Source organism: Miscanthus floridulus, chromosome 18, assembly GCF_019320115.1.
Source record: "Miscanthus floridulus cultivar M001 chromosome 18, ASM1932011v1, whole genome shotgun sequence".
Classification (NCBI taxonomy): domain Eukaryota; kingdom Viridiplantae; phylum Streptophyta; class Magnoliopsida; order Poales; family Poaceae; genus Miscanthus; species Miscanthus floridulus.
The window spans coordinates 101,832,678-101,854,031 of record NC_089597.1 but is presented as its reverse complement, the minus strand read 5'-3'; the positions used below and the strand labels follow the sequence as shown (position 1 = coordinate 101,854,031).

The window sequence follows — 21,354 nt, the reverse complement described above, 5'->3', positions numbered from 1 at the left end:
ATCAGCAGGACGAAGACCTTGTGCAGACGGATGACGTAGCAAAGAGTGCGCAGTACAGTCGTCCATGCACAGTGGACGGCGATGTAGATGCAACGGCGAAGCAGACACACGGGCGGCGGTGCTGCAGCCCGACGAGGCGACAGGCAGCAAGCCAGCAGCCCTGTTGCTCGGAGAAGATGCGCATAGTACTCGGCGATGGGCGACTCAATCCCGATCAGTGATCGGGCAAACCAAAAAAGATACAGCAGCAACGGATCGGGTGTACCCCGGCAACAGTGCACCTCAGCGTGGCTCGTCCCGGCTCGCGGCACGAGCTGCTGGAGTCGGACGGGGCGGGGCGCACGGCGGGTCGCGGTCACGCGAGGTCGCACGAGGTCGAAAGCGCCGACGCGGATCGACGTGGTGGAGATGGGTAGATCCGCCCAACAGCAGCGACACGCTAGATCTGGCTGCCTCCATGGCAGCGCAGGGTCAGGGCGTGTGGTCGGGCCCGGCCGCCACCACGGCGGCACGGGACGGGGTGAGATCCATCTGCCTCCATGCGACGAAGATCCGGAAGGTGTTGACGACGACAGCCAGCGACGAGTCCGGGGACGAGGCGGCGGCGGCCCGGCGGTGACGTAGGGGAGAGCCCGATCTGCTGCGCGACGACGACAATGGCAGCCGGATCAATAGGATCGGGCGCCTAAACAGGGGCGCAGCCCCCGGCGGAGATCGACCTCTCCCCGGGGGCGCGCGGTGCGGAAGCGGCGGTGGCTAGGGTTAAGATCTAAACCTAGGCGAAAGATACCATGAAGGAGAATATAATTGGTGGAATATTAGATATATTGCATTGGGCCTCATGGGCTGATTATATAGGGTATACAGGACTAACACCTCACGTGGGTACGCAATGTGGTACTATTCCTATTTACTCTAACAACATCGTAAGCTTGTAGAGCCTGCGCCATCGCCATTTGCATGACCACCAGGAAGAACAGCATCATAAAACTTCTTGCACTGCTTGCACTCGACACCTTTCAGGTTCTCCCGATCAGCTTTCTTTCTCACTGATTCTCTATATTTGAAATCTTTCTTTGGTGGCTGTACTGATATTGTGTTTTGCTGCTTGGGAACCGGCATATTGGGGATGTTCCGGAGGGCTTGAGTTGCAACATTCATATCTTGGGTTTCATCATCTGAATTGTTGAATTCCATGTCTTGAGGAGGAGAGGCGGCAAGAGCCTGTGCTTCTTCTGGAGTTGTAGGGTTCCTGATGGTATTCTTGACAGCTTCCAGTGGTGTATCAAGGAAATCATCATGTGGATCAGCAACACCTGGTTCTTTGCGTGCACGGGTCTCCCTCCAATTTAGACTTGGGCCAGCGACGCTGGTTGAAGCATGTAGTTTTGAATTGTTGGCAGCATGATTTGGCAATGGATTAGGTGGGCGAGATGGCAGGGGATGGTGTGAGTTTCTGAATGGACCCCTGACTGAACTAGCATGTTGGGCAACTTGGGCTTTGGCACCTGGAGCAGAGTCATTCTTCAGGTCCCTTTGTGTTGGAAAGGACCTGGATGCACTCCTTGTTTGTGTGCTCCAAATCTGAAAACCAAGCAGGTAAGAAAATGTAAAGGCATTGGTCCAATCAGTAATTCCGAGCATATTTAGGGGACAAGAGTGTCCAAGAATGGCAGATCAATCATAGCCAATTAACAATAATTTACTTAAGATTTTCATTTGAGGGCATTGATCCGACTATCACACATAATTTACATGGGACAAGAAAACAAATCCCCAGAATTATTCCAGGTAGAGTAAATCACGAACAAAGATTGATGATTCAGAAAAAGTGAAGTAGCTCAAAGAAATTGACTGATTGACAAATTCGAATAGCTGTACCTTTGAGCTTTCTCTTACTTGGAGGAATATCAGTATTTCTTCTATCTACAGGAATGTCCCCAGGAGGCTTGGAGCCTTCATGCTGGTCAATCTTCCCAAGAAGAAAGGTGTACTGAGACTTCAAATGCTTGTAGTTTGTCTTCAGCTGAGTGTAATCCTCAATAAAGTCCCTCCGCTTGCTCTGCTCCAGAAGCAGATCCTTATCCTTCAGGTCAACCTGCTGCAGCAGCCGGTGATGTGCCTCTCTCTCCCTGACCACCTCAGCGGCTCAGCGGCCTTCTCCTCAATCTCCCTCTGGAGCTGACGTACCACCTCAGGGCGTGTTTGTGACCCTGTACCTGACCGGCCTGACCAGCCCAACTGGCCCAGGCCTGGGCAGGCCTGTTCCAAGTGGTGCAACAGCTCTTGTTTGTGCCTGTGTACCCAGTGAGCCCGGCTCAGGCGAAGCTGTGTTTGTCATCGAAGAGGCAGCTGGGTTGAAAGGCTAACCGCCACCAACTGCCACACCGAGATAGTATTTGTCATTTGGCTGTGGTCGGCCAGGCCCATAACAACAAACAGAAATGGACATGAATGAAAGAAGAATGAGGTTGCTCTTCCATAACTGTTACAACAACAAATCAAAGTTTCAGCATGAAATAGTTAGCCTAAGACATGCTAATTTAATAATTCATGGCATTACTGGCTACATGGGATAATCAAAGTCAGTAAAGAAGAACAGAAGCATGGGTCAGTCAAGTTTTGAAGCCAACAAACGAAAAAGTTCACAGAAACAGATAAGAGGCAGCAAAATGATATGTAGCCAGCTAATACATCGATCCATTATGTCATCATTGGCCAAAATACAACATTTAACAGTTTGGCAAGCTGAGAAGGGCAACAAGTTAACAGAAAGCATGTAGCCAGCGAATGCAGTCATCCTATTGTGTCATCATCGGCCTAATTAAAACAACAGCTGTGGCACATGAACAGCTTGAGTGACAGATCAACTACAACCATAAACAAGATCAAGATGACAGCATTTTTACAACAGCCTTGCAGCCCAGGTGAATGAGGATAGATTTCAGAACCTTGACCTGTCACCAGTTCATGGGATGCTGATGCATCCCCATGAGGGGCATGAATTGGTAACAACAAGGGTTCTTGAGGTACCCTTGCATTAAAATCTCTAAGAGCATCATCATAGTTGTTGTACTTCTGATAGATAGCCCCTTCTTCCCTAAGCACTTGCTTACCACACTCATACCATGTAAAATAAATCTCAGGTTTCTTCCCTTCAAAGACCACATAGCAGGGAGGCATTCTCTGAAACCAACCAAATGTAGAACATGTAAGTGGTATGAATGACATGCCTCAGTCGACCATTCAGTTTGAATGATGGTGAACATCATCGGCAACTTGATAAAAAAATTAGCCTCAGCTGTTATTTTCCTTGTTTAGTTATTGGTGGCTACCAAGAATTGTAAGAACCAAATAAAGAGGCAAATAAACAACAGTTGCACTCACTGCCATCAGCCATCACAAGAGGATGTTGTTGCTGTGGAGTACAACTGAGCATAAGTATAGAATGGAAGGATAGGCAAATAAAGAAGAAAGCACAACAACAAAACCATCAAAACAAAAATAAGGTAGCCACCTCAAATTTGTTTTATGCATCATAGGCCTTTAAATCCCACAGTTACCACCAGAGGCATAAACAACAAAAATAGGCAACTAGTTATCAAATAAAAAGTAGCCAACAGAGGCTACAAATAAGTTTCTTACAATACTAAGTTCAGCCCAACAGCCAAGGGCTCAAATGTTCCCAAATCCTTGCCTATTGTTAGCCACCCTCCTAGGCAAACTACACCATCAAGGTCAGGTGTCAAAAGAACAAGCAGACTGCACAAAAGATCCTGTTGTCAAAAGAAGAGAGTGGGTGAGGGGGGTAGAGGAACTATACATCTCTACAGTCAACCCCCTCCTGGTCTTCTAGCCCTTCATGTGTAGTGGAACTACACATAGTAGTTTTTGGCCAGGAAGGTCCTAAGCCAAAGGGCCCTGTGGGCATCACTCATGTTCACAAAGCCCCTGCCTTGAGCCTTGTTGTCCAGGAGGAAGGTGTAGGCAACAATAAGTGCCTCCTCACTGAAGCCAGGCATCTCCATCACAGCAAGGTACAGATTGGCATCAACATGGGCATGTCCAGTCTCCCTAAGAGCATTGGCTACATTGTTCACAGCATCTGACATGTTAGTCAACATGAGCATCTCCTCCTCAGAGAAGTTCCCTCTTTTCCTCTTTGGGCTAGCAGCTGATGAGGTAGGAAGCAGTTCAGTGGCCTTGCTATTCCCTCCCTGTTCACTGGGAACTATGGTGTGGGTCAAAGGAGGACCATCAGCCTTGGCACCAACACTGTCAGCCTGGTTTTGCCCTAAGGCTTCACTAGACCTAAGTGCAAACTTGCCTGTGGCCATGGCATTAGCAAAGATAGCCTCCATCTTAGTGTAGAACCTAATAGGGCAGTTAAGAAACTCTGCATCTTTAGGATGGTCCTGCAGAGTTGGGCAAATGTAGTTTAAGAAAGGTAAATGTAGGTAGTCAAGGCAAAGACGAGATCAAACTGCTACCTTGCAGTGGCCAAGGTAGTGCTCTTGCTCAAGCATGATAGCATGAGCCTGGTCATCCCAAAGAGCAGCACTAAGGTCCTTCAACTTGCTCACCCTAGCCCATTTCTGCCTCCACTTCCTCAAGTGGTTGTACACTTGAGTTGGGCTAACAACCTCCCCACAGAACTGCCTGAGGGCTTTGGCCATAGAATTCACATCTTTGTCCTTGAAAACCTTCTCAGGCCTGCTACCATCACTAACAAGGGCAGCCATCCTCCTTAGCACAAAGCCAGAGGTGGTGTTGGTCCACCTCATTGCCCTCACAGCCCCATTCCCAGCTATAAGAGCAGCAACGTCAACAGGGTTTGCTGCACCTGGAGCATCACCAGCACCAGCACTAGCTACAACAGGGGCAGCAGCACTAGCACCAGCACCAGCTACAACAGGGGCAGAACCACCATTGATGAGCTGCTCCATCACTGAAGTACCAGCAACAAACCCACCCTCAAATGCACCTGAATCCATCCTAGGACTGGCATGTAATGAAATCAACAACAGAATTAGTCAAGAACAGACTGACAACAATATTAACAGTTGTATGAACTAACCACAGACTGACAGATCATGAAGAACAGAATGTTTCAAGAACAGAATGAATGAAGCATAAAATTGGTCTCAGCTTTGTCCACCAAATTATTACATCACCATGACACACACATGAGTTCCATAGCAGGGTACAGAAACTAAATTCAAGAACATATTACATCAACTAGTGTTTGTTCCCCTTCCTTCCCACATAGCATTGCAAATGGCATCCCTTATTTCAGCCATGTCAACAGAGTCTTGGTCCAGATGGGCTGGGGGCAGGTTGGTTGGATCAGCAGAAGTAGTGAAACCTTCCTCATCAGGCACTACTTCATCAATGCCAAAACCTAGGATCTAGTTATGCAAAATGGCACAGGCAACTACAAGCTTCACTTGTGTCCTATACTTGTGGAAGGGTTTGTTGTCCAAGATCCTAAACCTGCCCTTCAGTGCACCTATAGCCCTCTCCACAGTCACTCTAAGTGATGAGTGCCTAAGGTTGTAGAGCTCCCTTGCATTGGTGGGCCTGTTCCTTAGGCCATACTCAGACAAATGGTACCTAACCCCCCTGTAGGGAGGTAGGAAACCATTTTTGCATGCATACCCAGCATCTACCAAGAACATTTTACCTACACAAGACATCTACTGTGAGAGTGTGTGTTAATAGACCATGGAATTTGTAATTAGTGTTGGTGTGCAATTACCTTCTGGCAAACTCAAGCCATCTTCCCTAGCTACAGCATCTGCCAAAACAATTGCATCATGGGCAGAGCCCTCCTAGCCAGCCAGGACATAAGTGAATTTCAGATCACAATTCACAGCTACCATCATATTTTGGGTGGGATCCTTTTTCCTACCCCTAAAAGCTTGTTGCATGCGCCTAGGAACCCTTGCTAGGAAATGAGTGCCATCTATAAAGCCAATGACATCCTAAAAAGCATGGGTCAGTCATTGCAACAGGTCTAATGTAACTAATGAACCCAGGGTATACAATTACCTTAAAATATGGATTCCATGTATGGCTTCCAAGAATCTTTGGGTGAGTGGTAGTGCTAGCTGGCTTTATCATTTCATTCCTAAGCTCACCCACAGCATACAACACCTGATGGAAGTGCTTGTGGACAGTTTGGATGGACCTCCTAAAGGACTGGTGGACAACCCTAAATCTTTGGTTGTGCTCTACAACATGTAAAAACATGGCAACCTGCTCTTCTACTGACACCCCCTCCCTATCAGTGACAAGACTCCTCTCTCTAAAAGTTCTTACTAACTTAAAAAAAGCAACTCTCTTCATCCTAATCATAGAAATACACTCTGAATCAGTGGAATTGTATATCATTCTCAGTGTTCTCTGTCTGTGCTATTCATTTTCATCCCTAATCAGGGCCAGTGCTATAGGATCAGGCAGTGGGGTTTCAGGTTCAGGGGTTTTCCTTTTCAGCCTAGTGGATACAAAGGTAACCATAACAACAGTCAAGGCAGCTGCCTTCCTACACAGCATGTCACGGCTCAAAGACAGATCCATCTACAAGCATGTAAAAATGTAACATGATTTCAGCTTAATGTACCCTGCTAGGCATCAACATGAATGTGAAATGAATGCATGCCAACAAAAGCACGGCTGCATCTTGTATGTGATGCCTCCCAGTACTAAATGTGGACAACATCATCGACCAATGATGGAACAAAAAAACTCAGAGCAATAGTAATCAGAAATAGATCAACATCCCTAACAGATCAAGAACATCAAGGTACAAGTAACACTAACAACTGCATCAAACAGTTATGAATAGCAAGGTACAATACAAATCTGAAACAGATCAACAACCCTAACAGATCACGAGCCCAATAGATCAAGAACAGCAAGGTACAAGTAACCCTAATAGGAGCATGAAGCAGTTATAACAAGTATGAAACCCTAACAGATCATGAACAGCAACGAACAAGAAACCTTAATAGGTTCAAGAAGCACCACAAAAAAGAAGATTGGGGGTCGATTTCACCTTGGCTCGGGGTCCAAACAACGGAGAGGAGGCAGATCTGGAAGTAGAGGATGCAGATCGGGAAAAAGATGAAGCAGATGCGGACGAAGAAGAAGAGGAACACTGCTGCCATGGAGTCCCAGCAGCAGCCGGAGTGGGGACGCGGCGAAGAAACTCGGCGCCAGTGACCTAACCCACAACCAGCCGGAGGTCATCGCCGCCGCCATGCACCATAACTCACCGCCGGTCTCTCACGAGGGAGGTGGAAGAGCAAGCACCGAGTGGAAGAAGGAGAGAGTGGAGAGTGGGAACCCGTATATAAAGGCTGGCGAAATCACCGCCATTTCGCTTCGCGCGCGGCGGCCAGAGCGGGAGCGGAGAGCGGGGATGCGCGCGAAGACGTTTCCCCTTCCCGCCAGAGCCCGCGTGAGCCACCCCGCCGCCGCCCAAAATCGCACGCGTGCGTCGCAGACGAGCTCGGCTCTGAAGAAACGAGGGTTTCGGTCATTTCCAGAGAGCCAGGCGGAGAGGTCGAGTGTTGCTCTGCGAAGCCAGGCTCGCTTGCGGCCATCGACCACAAACATGGCAACTTGCAGCCCACGGGCGCAGCCGGGCCTCCGGGCCAGGGTCGCAAACGCGCCCTCAGTTTTCCTCGTCTCATCCTCCAACCTCCCCAGAAGCTGTTTCTTCTCAGCCTCATGCCTCGCAGCCAAGAGCCAATTGCTCAACCTGCTGCTGCAGCCGCTGATGTGCCTCTCTCTCACTGACCACCTCAGCATCCTTCTCCTCAATCTCCTTCTGGAGCTGACGTACCCCTCACCTTTCCTCATCTCATCCTCCAGCCTCCCCAGAAGCTGTTTCTTCTGGAGGCTTTTACATGTATGCCATTTAAAAAGTATGTAATTATACATAAGTCATTAAAACAATTGACCGCACACGAGTGCCATCGTTCTGAACTTCTTTGCTCTCTAAGCCATTCCGTCGATGTTCCATTCGTTTTTCACCGTTTGGAGTCCTGACAAGTGGGTCCAGTCAGTCAAAACATCTATAATACCCCTCTCATCCCTATCCTCTCTCTCTCAAACTCTCTCTCTCTCTCATCCGCGTCTCTTCGGCAACAAATCGCACATGCAACAACAACGGTCATCAGCGGCCGGTGGACGCGCGTCCGCACGCTCAGCCACGGCGCGTCGGGTGCGGTGGTGTCGCTCGCCGCCGATGAAGCCTTGGGCGCGCTCTTCGCTGTCAAGTTTGCACCCGCGGGGACGGCGACGGCCGAGCACCTGCAGCGCGAGGGGGGCATCCTGTCCACGCTCCGGTCCCCGCACGTCGTCCCCTGCCTGGGTGTCCGTGCCGTGCCACCGCCTGCTCCTCGTCATCCGGCATCTCCTCCTCCTCTCGCGTCCGCGCCCGGCGGAGCTCACGCTCGCAGCCACCATCCCCTCCGTCAACGGCGGCATCGTCCACGCCCGGCCTCGCGCTCGCGCTCGCCATCCCCTCCGGCCACTGCCCAAGCCGCTCTCGGGCCTCTTCCAACACACGATATCCGAGGACATTACGTACGCCGCCTTCGACCCGGTCGCCCCGGTCCCCGCGGGCCACCACCACGCCGACAAGCAGCTGGTCCCGGACCCCACCTTCGTCGCCTTCTTCGACGAGCCCGTGGCCACACTCGCCTCCACCCAGAGCCTCGTCTGCCTCTGCGGCGCCATCTCCGCCGCCTACTACGTCGCCAACCCGGCCAACTTCGCCCGCGAATGCCTCCCATCGCCATCTCGTGACCACGGCAACCCCGCCATCGTCATCGCCTTCGACCTCAACCCGAGCGACTCTGACCCCGAGCGTGGCGCCGACGCCGTCCTCTACGCCCTAGAGTACAAGCCGTTCTATCGCCACTACCACGTCGCCGTCGCTTTCCCCGTCGGGGATGGCATCTACGCCTTCGAGTCCTTCTCGTCCAGGGCGTGGAAGTGGACCATGGGCATGGTTGTCGCCGACGCCGACACCATCGTGCTAGGATCCAGGGTTGGCGTGCTTGGATGTGCGTTCTGGCGCACCACCTTGGGCCCGTTGCTCTGCTACGAGCCCATCTCGCGCTGCGTCGACCTCATCCCGGCGCCGGATGAGAGAGAGAGAGAGTTTGAGAGAGAGGATAGTGACGAGAGGAGTATTATGGACGTTTTAACTGACCGGACCTACTTGTGAAAGCTCTAGTTTAGTTTTGGTGAATTGATGAAACCCTAAGTGCTAACCTAGTTTATCAAGTGATTATGAGATAGGTAGCACATTCCAAGTGGTGAAGCAAATGAAGATCATAACATGATGATGATCAAGTGCTTGGACTTGGAAAGAAGAAAGAGAAAAATAAAAAGCTCAAGGCAAAGGTATAAACCATAGGAGCTATTTTGTTTTGGTGATTGTGGGGGTATTAACCCCTATACCCCTACGGCTAAGCTTGGGCCGGGCTGGATCGGTGGGTCCAGTCCACCAAAAGACGACGCGCGGCCCGGCCAACCTGTTTGGAGTCCCGCGCAAGGAGTCAAGGTAGATTTGGCGATCAGGCAAGATCCTAGTCGGTTAGAATAGGAATCCTTATCCGGCCACGTATGGCAATTGTAACTGGCTAGGATTAGTTTCTAGATCTGTAACCTTGCCCCTGGACTATATAAGGCGGGCAGGGGACCCCTCTAAAAAACATCTCTCATTGTCATATAGCAATACAAATCAGACGCAGGACGTAGGTATTACGCCTTCTTGGCGGCCGAACCTAGATAAAACCTCGTGTCTATCTTGCGTCACCGTCTTGTTTGTGGCTTGCGCATCTGTCTGCCGATAATCTACTACCTTGGGCATACCCCTAGGTAGACTACCGACTATATTTTGTCAACAATGGTGCGCCAGGTAGGGGGTGTGCGTACTGCTCTCCAAGCAAACAAGATGGTCATCATCTCCGGCTCCATGGCTACGCCGAACGGCCTCATGTTCACCGTTGGCCAGATCACCTGGACCACCGGCTTCGACGACTTCATCGCCATGACCCCGAAGGAGGCGTGGATTCAGTCTGCGCCGACCACTGCTTCACCTGCATCGGCTATGGCTCCGACCACGGTAGATACGGCTCCGACCACGGTGGATACGGCTCCGACCACAACGGATACGGCTCCGACCACGACGGATACGGCTCCGACCACGATGGATCTGGCTCCGACCATGGTACATCTGGCTCTGACCACGCCTGCATCAAATTCAGCCACGCCGACAACTCATCATCCGCTTCCCCGCTACAAAGGGAAGCAGATCGACAACACCGACCTGCTCGACTCCATCGATCAGGTCGGCACCAAACTCGCTGAAACCCTAGCTCTGGTAAGTACGATTCAAAGTCAACCTAATGATTAGGTAACCGCTCCCCACAACAGATCTACCCGACTAGCTCGGACCAGTCGTCCTGCACAACTTGGTACAGATCTCATGGTCACATCTCCTCCTGAAGGGCGCTCTACTCGTCGCCGGCCAGCCTTCGCGACAGGTCTTCGGCTCTCCGAGTACGAAGCCTCGACGGAGAACCACCAGGTCCAGCCTTACGGCCTGCAAAACGCTGCCTCCAGCTATGCGTACAACCTACAACGCCGCTTGGATCTGTGTTTTATGCACCGACCTCGGCCGAAGCCACGCAACTTCGTCAACATGATCCGGATTGAAGATTATCAAGAAGGATCCATCCACACAGTCCAAGAGGGCGACTCCAGCTCCTCGTCTGGCATCGCATCTAATGCATCTGTCCACACCGAGCTTCAGCATCACGAAGATGAAGGCATCAAGTACGATCTGGATATCCCAGACCACGCCCCAGGGTTCTCACAATTCCTGTCTTTCCTGCCAAGACGAGGGGATTTGATCCATGTTGTCAGCAATGACGAACCGCCAGTAGTTGGCAAAACAGAACAAGAAAGGACTGCATGCAAAGCACGCAATATTGACCGGTTTAATCACCGACAAATCGAAGCCGAAGCAGACCAGGAGGCACGACACATAAGGGTCTAGCCACGTGACCTCAATGATGCTTTCGACAGGGTGGGGGACAAACAGGTCTTTAGGACTCCAAGTGCCAATGTGGCCGTCACCATGGCGACAATGCAACGGCTACCCAACACCCCGGAAACCCAAGCGGTTCACGATGAAATACAAGCCTATCTGACGGCTGCTATGGCCCAGACCGCAGAGATTGTAAACCAAGCTCGGGCTCCATCCGTCTCAGTCGAGTCAAGCCACAGCCGCCAGCACCCAAGTCGCTCACAGCCACTCAACCAACGTGGCTCGCGCAACAACGACCCATCAGACAACCGTTAAGGTGGAAACGGTGGCCATGATGCTGGCCAGGATGACAACCGCCATCGGGACGACAACCGCCGCGACGTCCGGGATGATAACCACTGGGACAACCGCGACAATCGCCGTGATAACCACGGTCGCAGGGCTAATCCAGATGGCAATCGAGATCGCCGCGATGGCAATAACGATCTCCGCCATTACCTCGGTGGACACGATCTGTGCGCTCGCATCAACTAGAGGGCCGACGATCGGGCATCCCATGAAAGTTATCGCCGTATGGAATATGACACTGCCCACGGCCCACCGGGTTTGAAGCAGTTTACTCCACACCTTCGCCAAGTCATATGGCCCAAGAATTTCAAGCTCGAGAAACTTCAGAAGTACGATGGCAAGGAAAACCCCGAATTATGGGTCATGCTCTACGAGACTGCGTGCAGATCAGCCATGGCTGACCAGCATGTCATGTCTAACTATTTCCCAGTCGCTGTTGGCCATGCAGGTCACCAATGGCTGGTCAGCTTGCCGGCGAACTACTTTGATTCTTGGTAGGAGCTTAAGCAAGCCTTCATCGACAACTTCATTGCAACTTGCGAGCAACCGGGCAACAAATACGATCTGCAACAGATTCGAGATCGGAAAGACGAGCCACTGCGCGAGTACGTCCGGCGTTTCTCGGAGATGTGCATCAAGGTCCCATCAATCTCCGACAATGAGGTAATCGAGGCTTTCATCACTGGCCTCCGCTTCCATGACGCCCTAAGAGACAAGCTCCTCTGCAAGAGACCTAAATCGGTTACGGTGCTCCTGGCCACCGCTAAGAAATATGCGGACGCCGACGACGCTAAAAAGATAATTATTGAAGAAGCAGCAAGGGTTCCACGTTCCGACCACCCCCTACACCGCGACGACTACCGCGCCAACCGTGGTCGGAACGACAATTTTGACTGCCGCAACCAACGCAATGACTCCCGCGACCACCACGACCAATGTAATCAGCGACGTAACCGCCATGACGATTATAGGAGCAAGCGTGCTCAGGAAGACGATGGCGAGGTCAACACCGTTAAAAAGGGTGGCAGACGTCGTAACTACGAAGACGACTACGCCAAAGCATTGAAAGGGCCCTGCCAGCTCCATCCTAAGTCAAACCATACCATGGAGAATTGCCGCGTCCTCAAGTCTATCTACACGCGTCAATAGGCTCCGGATACGTCCGACAAGCCTAACGACGCAGGGGAACAACGCAACGAGGATAACGACGACGACGATGCAGACCCTCGTCACAAGTACGTCAAGCCAACCAATCGCGTGCACACCATCATCGGAGGCAAAGTGTCCATCGAGACCAAACAAGAACGCAAGTTGCTCGCCCGCGCTTGCTTGAACGTGGCCAACACCGACAATCTCCTCACCGATCCGTGGCTCCCTCCGTGGTCTCACCACAAAATCTCCTTCAGTAGAAAGGACCAATGGGCCACAATACCTGAGCCAGGGCATTTTCCCCTGGTCCTCGATCCTTGTATCAACAAGGTTTAGTTCGATAGAGTACTGATCGACGATGGCAGCTCCATCGATATACTGTTCAAGAACAGTCTGCCCGCCCTAAAGATAGCTCAGGCGGACCTCAAGCCATACGAGGCACAGTTCTGGGGTGTTCTCCCCGGACAGAGCTCTACACCTCTCGGGCAGATCATGCTACCTGTGTAGTTTGGGATCCTGGACCACTTCCGCACCGACTACATCAACTTCATGGTCGCTGACTTCGACGGCACCTACCATGCTATTCTTGGTCGACCGTCGCTCACCAAGTTCATGGCCATACCTCATTACAGGTATCTGGTGCTCAAGATGCCTACCGAGAAAGGAGTTCTAACTCTCTGAGGCAACATGTACATAGCTTATACCTGCGAAGATGACAGTTTCAAAATAGCAGAGGCTCATGACCTCTCTATTCGCATGGCTGAGACCATGCTCGACGCCAAGAAGACCTCGACCGACCACCAGAAGATCCCGGAGCTCAAGGCTCCACGCAAGAACATCAAGTCCAAGGAGCACAAGGTGATCCAGCTGGTCGACGGTGATCCCAGCAAAATGGCCCTTATCGGGGCCAACCTGGATCCCAAATAGGAAGACGCGCTCGTCAGGTTCTTGAGGAGCAACGTGGATGTGTTCGCATGGAAACCTGCTGACATGCCCGGTGTACCTCGGAACTTGATCGAGCACTCCTTGAATGTCAACGGCAAGGCCAAACCTATCAAGCAGAAGCTACGACGGTTCGCTCGCGACAAAAAGGAGGCGATTAGGGTAGAAGTTACATGGCTTTTGGCAGCCGGATTTATCAAAGAAGTGTATCATCCGGAGTGGTTAGCCAACCCGGTTCTTGTACGCAAAAAGAATAATGAATGGAGAATGTGCGTTAATTACATTGATCTCAACAAACACTGCCCTAAGGACCCCTTTGGCTTACCTCGCATAGACGAGGTCATAGATTCAACCACCGGTTGTGAGCTTCTTTTCTTTCTCGATTGCTACTCTGGTTATCACCAGATCGCTCTCAAAAAGGATGACCAGATCAAGACATCTTTTATCATGCCCTTCGGCGCCTACTGCTACATGACCATGTCATTCGGGCTCAAGAACGCCGGGGCTACCTACCAACGCGCTATACAAGCTTGCCTCAAAGACGAGATAAAAGATGACCTCGTCGAGGCTTATGTTGATGATATAGTTGTCAAAACCAAGGAAGCTCATACCCTTGTTGACAACCTAGAACGCACCTTTGCAGCCCTTAATACATTCCAGTGGAAGTTAAACCCAAAGAAGTGCATCTTTGGTGTTCCTTCTAGCATACTACTCGGCAATGTCGTCAGTCATGACGGCATACGCCCTAACCCGGAGAAAGTCAAAGCTGTCTTGGACATGAAGCCACCCAAAAAGGTGAAGGACGTTTAGAAGCTTACTGGATGCATGGCCGCCCTCAGCCGTTTCATATCAAGATTAGGCGAAAAAGGATTACCGTTCTTTAAACTACTCAAAGCATCCGAAAAGTTTGAGTGGTCGGAGGAAGCAGACGCTGCCTTCACACAGCTGAAACAATACCTTATGTCACCTTCGGTCCTCACTGCTCCAAGAGAAGACGAAACACTCCTGCTTTACATTGCGGCTACTAATCAAGTGGTCTCCACGGCCATGGTGGTCGAGCGAGACGAGCCTGGCCACGTCTACAAGGTGCAGCGACCAATCTATTTCATCAGTGAGGTACTCAATGAGTCCAAGACCAGGTACCCACAGATTCAGAAGTTGATCTACGCCATACTGATAACATCCCGAAAGTTGAAACACTACTTCGACGGATATCGTGTGGTGGTCATGACTGAGTACCCTCTGCGAGACATCATTAGCAACAAGGATGTGAACGGGCGCATCGTCAAATGGGCAATGGAGCTATGCCCCTTCTCTTTGGAATTTGCAAGCCGCACTACAATCAAGTCTTAGGCACTCGTCGATTTCATCATTGAGTGGACAGACTTAAGCACGCCTGCCTCTCCCGGATCCGACGAGTATTGGACGATGTACTTCGACGGCTCTCTCAACATTGACGGTGCGGGAGCAGGAGTCCTTTTCGTGTCACCATCCAAGGAGCAGCTCCGGTACATCCTCATGATTTATTTCCCAGCATCTAATAATGCCGCCGAGTACGAAGCATGCCTACATGGTTTGCGCATTGCGGTTGAGCTTGGCGTTAAACGTCTCTATGTCTACGGAGACTCTGCTCTGGTCATCAACCAACTCAACAAGGACTAGGACACAACCAGCGAAAAGATGGATGCATACTGCAAATTGATCAGAAAGCTGGAAGGCAGGTTCTATGGCATCGAGTACATACACGTGGTCCGGGACAAGAATCAAGCAGCGGATGCACTGTCAAAGTTAGGATCATCCCGAGCAAAAATCCCACATGGCATATTCGTCCAAGACCTGCTCACGCCTTCCATCGAAGAGGAAGATTCCACGGCAGACAAGCCTCCAGACCAGCAATTGGTGGCTATGGTTCCGGCGTCAAGCACCGCCGAGCCCCCTCCGACCACTCATGAGCCCGACTGGAGAATACCTTTCATCAAGTACCTAACAGATGGCAGCGGTTACACTAATCGGACAGAGAATGAGCGCCTGATGCATCGCAGTAAGCTGTACCTGCTCGTCGATGGCAAGCTATTGTGCAAGAACGCAAAGGAGGAAATCTTGATAAAGTGTATAACCCAGGAGGATGGCGAACATCTCCTGGACCAAATCCACTCTGGCTCCTATGGCAACCACGTGGCCTCAAGAACGCTGGTTGGCAAGGCTTTCCGAGCAGGGTTCTATTGGCCGTCAGCAGTAGCCGACGCAGAGAAGCTAGTCCGCCACTGTGAGGGTTGTCAGTTCTTCGCCAAGAGAATCCACATACCAGCACATGAGATCCAGACAATACTAGCCTCCTGGCCCTTCGCATGCTGGGGACTAGATATGATCGGGCCCTTCAAACCGGCTCTAGGGAAATTTACATGCGTCTTTGTGCTGATCGACAAATTTTCTAAGTGGATAGAATACATGCCTTTAGTACAGGCATCCTCAGAAAAGGCTGTCACGTTCCTCGACCATGTCATCCACCGTTTCGGCATACCCAACAGCATCATCACTGATCTGGGTACTCAGTTCACCGGGAACATTTTTTGGGACTTCTGCGATGAAAGGAGCATAGCGGTAAAATACGTCTCGGTGGCGCACCCTAGAGCTAATGGACAAGTCGAGCGGGCAAATGGCATGATCTTGGACGCATTGAAGAAGAGGATGTATAGAGAAAATGACAAAGCTCCCGGAAGATGGCTCAAAGAGTTACCAGCCATGGTCTGGGGCCTCAGAACTCAGCCCAGTCGTAACACCGGCGTCTCGCCATACTTTATGGTTTATGGCGCTGAGGTAGTCCTCCCTACAGATATAGCTTTCAGATCAGCATGGGTAGAGAACTTCGACGAAGGCAAGGTCAATGAAGTATGGGAGCTAGAAGTGAATAGCACAGAAGAGAAGCGGCTCAATTCTTGTGTACGTACGGCCAAATACCTTGCTGTTTTGCATAGGTACTACAACAAGAACGTTAAAGAGCGGTTCTTTGTGGTCGGGGACCTGGTCTTGAAGTGGAAGACGAACCAGGCTGGTGTCCATAAACTCGCAACCCCATGGGAGGGGCCCTTCATGATCAAGGAAGTCACACGACCAACGTCTTACAGGTTAGCTCACCTGGACGGTACAGATGTACCAAACTCGTGGCACATCGACAAGCTTAGACGTTTCTATGCTTAACTATTGAGATATGTACTCCTCTTGTACTTTTGATTTACTTCAATAAAGCTATTATGATTTCTCCAACCACTCTAATGTGTCACTTCAAACTTTATGGTTATTCTAACTTAGCCAGTAAAAGCCGACCACCACTCCTTCTACGGTTTTCGGAGCAGGCCCTGTCTCCGGTTCCTCCCAACACAAGCATGGGGTCCGCTCTCTACGTTACGGGTGATCGGCAGGTCCCCCTTGGTTTGACTTGTCCGCGTCTACGTGTGCATAGGTCACGCACCTCACACTCAGACCACATGGCAAACTAGGGCCGCACAAACTTTTCGGGATGATGTGTCGAGCAAAATGGTACAACTGTACAGAACGTTAACATGTTCTCACTTAGTTACACCAACATAAGTTTCAAGCTTAAATACGTTTTATACAAAGCAAACAAGCTTATAATGATATACAGTTACGTTATTACAAGCTTGCCTAAAGAGGCCCAAGTTTACAATAACACAACTATGTCCTCCTACAGCTCTAAGCCTATTACATTGGCTGGTCGGGGCGCGCGGCACCTACTGCTCGCTGCTTCTGATATCCTACTCGAGTCTCGAGGACTCTTGTGCTAGTCGAGCTGAAGGGGATGGCCCCACCGATGCCTGGCTGGTCGAGACCGCAGGCTTCGTCGGTTGGCTTGCAACTGATGGCATTTCCAGCTGACTTGTCGATGGTGTACCCTATATAGGTGCTGTCCCACCTCCACACATGTTAATGTCACCAATTATCTTTGATGACAGGTCCAGCTGGGCCATCCGAAGCTCCTCCGCCTTGTCTGGGTCTACCTCCTTCGGGTATCCAGCCTCCAGGCGCTTGAGATCGATTAGGGGGTAGTGGGCACGCACCATGCTTAGCACATGGGCACCCGTGTACTCACCCGCCTCCTTCAGGAACTCTTGGAACCATCCCCATGGTTGTCTGCATCTCTCGACCAGTCTGAGCTGGGGCGTCCTTGGCTCTTCCTCTGTGAGCGCCGGGTCGATAAGGTCGAGGACGGGCAAAATGCCAGTTGCCACTTCTTGGCACCAGTTCTTCCATGTGTCCCGATCCTCGGTGGCCTCGAGGCATCGTGCTTTCCAGCCGTCACGCTCTTTTATCACGGCTTCTAGATGACTCTTGGCATTGACTTTCAAAACTGCACACCGTACAAGACATCAAATGTAACGGCACGACAAGGCGGGCAACAGAATGAGAAAGGTGGTCTGGAATACTTACTTTTCAGTTCCACCTTCATTTTGGTGGTGTGGTCCTGGAGTTGAGACTGGTTGCGCGCCAGTTTCTCATTGTCCTCCTTTAGGCGACCACACTATAACACCCTAAAATTAGCCTCTTTTAAAGTAGAGTTAAAATGATTTATTTTTGTGCACATGAAATATAGGAAATAAAATTTTTCATTAATTTAAAATTCAACATAAGGTAGTAACATATGTGAGCATACATGCTGTTGCATCTTATTTATTGTGATGGATGGTGTTGATCCAAAACTCCAAAGTAAATTGGAATGCTTTTGAAAAGAGTTTGAAAATGGCTTTGAAATAAAAGAAAAGAAAGAAAAGAAAATTAGAGAATAAAAGTATTTCAAAAGTTGTAAAATTTATTTCTAGAAACTTACCAAAATTTCTCATTTATATTTGAAATGAAGAGTATGTTCAAAACTCTATTTGAATTTGCATTTGGTTTACAATTGAATTGGCTTTGAAAACAAAATAGGAAAAGAAATTTATTTTGAAAATTTCCTTCCTTCCTTCATTCTCAGCCCAGCTCTAGATTTGGCCCGGCCCTTTTCTCCCTTTCCCTCCTCCACTTGGCCTGCTGGCCTGCTGATCGGCCCAGGCGCACTCCTTTCCTCCCTCACGCGCTGGCCTGCTCTTCCCGGCCTCGGCCCGCTGCTGGCGGCCCAGCCGTTCTCCCTTCCTCTTTCCTGCAGCTCGCTCGGCGGCCCAGCTGCTACTCTGCACCGGCCCGCTGCTTGGCCTGCCCCGTGCGTCAGCTGCCGCACGTGTTTTCCTTCTCCCCGCTGCGACGCTGGCCCCGCCCGTCAGTCGCGTCTTCTTTCCTTTGTTTCCTTTCCCGAGCGCCACCTTCCTTCTTCACCGCCGATGGCGCACCACGGATGGAAGCCACCGGTCCACCGCGCCGGCGCTCTTATATGGAAAGCGATCGAATCCTCCAGCGCCCCCGCTCCCCTTCCTTGCACGCCGTAGCCGCCCGCCTATAAAACCCGAGCTCGATGCCCTTCTTCTCCCTTTTCTCGGCCGCGCTCAAGCACCCACCGCCGCCGCAATTCGTCGCTTCGGTGCTCCAATCCATGCCACCGACGACGTCCTGAGATCCGCGGTGACCTCTCGCAGCCGTAGGTACAGTCAAATTGGGGTTTTGATCATAGCTTTCTCGGATTCTCTCTCACCCACGCGTCTTCCTCTCTCTCTAGCCGCCATTGCCGCCGACGACTCGCTTCGGAAGCCTCCCGGACGCCGCGACCACCTCCAAGCGCATCACGGTGAGCTCCTCCATCTTCCCGTGCCCATAGATCGTCGAATGGCGCCCTAGAACGCTGGAACCGTGAACACCGACGAGGTATCCGCCATCGCCCATGGCTGACCGCCGTGCCGGAGATGCCCTGTAGCCACCGTAGGATTCCCTGATCGCCTGCGCCGTCAGATCTGACGTGGACGGCCACGATAAGCCCGTACCTCTTCGCTGTGTAACCGGTCCACCGGGACTTGTGGACTCGGTCCACCCCGCCAGGTCAGCAGCGCCCACACCACGTGGTGCACTGAGCCAATCACATGCACCCACGTGTTTGCTCAGTCAGCAGCCCCAGTCAACCACGGTCAGCCATGCCAGTTTTACATAATAGCCCCCGTGTTTTCGATGAATTAACCCGCAGTCCGTAGCAGTTCAAAATAATTATTTTTCAGCCCTATTTTTATTCGGTTAGGCCCCTGTATTTTCCAAAATTAGTGTGCCCAGTCCAAAGTACATTTAGATTCAGATTTTAATTGTTTTAATTCAAACTTGAGTTCAAATATTTACAGGAATGCCACTGGATCTTATTTTATGCGTAACTTTTGTGTTTTAAGTCCTATTTGACCCGTTCGAATTGCGTTAGGACCGTGTTTATGTTTTCTACATGATTATACAACTGTTAGACATGTTTTCAACACTTGAAATTCATGAGTAGATTTAATCTATTATTTAATTAAAGTAAAACTTGTTTAAATCGTAACTTACTCATTGCAACTCCAAAATAGTCCGTTCAAGTTGCGTTTGTTTCATAACGATGAGATCTATGTATTAGTAATGATGTTTACTACATTACTATTTCATAAAAATCATAGTTTAAATCATATCTTGATTAAAGATTATGCAACTGAGTTTTATACATAAAATATGATCTGTTTTACTTTTGTTTTATAATTCAAATCTAAAGTTGACTTAATATAATCTATATTATTTATAAATATCTTTTGTATATGAATTCATATAGTTAACATAAATGAAGCCTATAGTTTATTTTCCACGTATTAAGCAAATCTCTCGGTAGTTGTAACTTTTTAACCGTAGCTTCGATTAGCGTGCCTCTCGCGACTGTATGTTCGTAGTGATGCGTAGAATCGTATATCAATCTCTTTTACTTATTTTTCTATGATTAGTGTACTGTTCTGATATAGATACAACTGTATGCTATGCATGTATGTGTATGGATGTATGTGTGGTGATATATGATTCAGTCAATCGGTGAGGTTTACGTGGTGATTAAGAAGCTGTTCTCTGAAGACTAGAAGCTAAGAATTGGAAGCAGAAGATTGAAAGTTGAATACTAAAGGCTTTTGAGTATATTGCTTTAGGGGAAAAGCAAGTTAAGACAAGTATAGCATGGGACTATCCTTGTTACCTATTCACATTTAATCACTTAATTCATATTGCGTGTGTCTCCCTTGTTACCATTAAGGATATCCTAGATATTTGATATCTTGCACCTTGAAACCTTTGGGATATTGCATGGGATAGTTTTTGCTAGTGCTTAATCAAAACCATGATCTTGTAACTTGACTAATGATATATGCAATAAACATTAAAATATGACTTTTTAGTAACATGGAAACAGGGGGCTGGAGTGTTTATATGCTTCAGATTCCTCTCCCTAAGGACTTATCTGTAAGCGATCATCTGGGACTTACAGTACAGCTGTGAGGGCCATATGGCTCTGGCTTTAGCTCAGTATGAGGATCTTTTCTAGCTTGTTAGTGGTTACCTTTCAGGCACGGGGTATGTTTCCTTTGCTGCTAGGAAGTGTGTACCGTGCTGCGATGCCCACGCATGCCACTCCTAGAGATGGGCCACATACGCCTGGCGGCCCTAACATGTTAGACGAATTCTTTGAAAGGCTTTATAGTGAACTCTGCCGACCTTCCTTGGAAGTGGGTCAAGAGAATAGCTACCTCGGGCGAAAGGGTAAATCATAACTCACAGTGAACGTGTACAAACTCTGCAGAGTATAAAACTGTTATAACAGCCGTGCTCACGGACACGAGCGGCCTTGGACCCTTATGGAATGGAGATGATCACTAATGGATGATGATGCTAATAATTAATCGTTTATGCTATAC

General features: G+C 49.9%; 1 pseudogene; it reads right to left on the bottom strand.

The window, feature by feature from the left end:
* LOC136524280 (protein gamma response 1-like) overlaps positions 1–21,354 on the bottom strand; it is a 44,789-nt pseudogene that overhangs the window by 934 nt on the left and 22,501 nt on the right.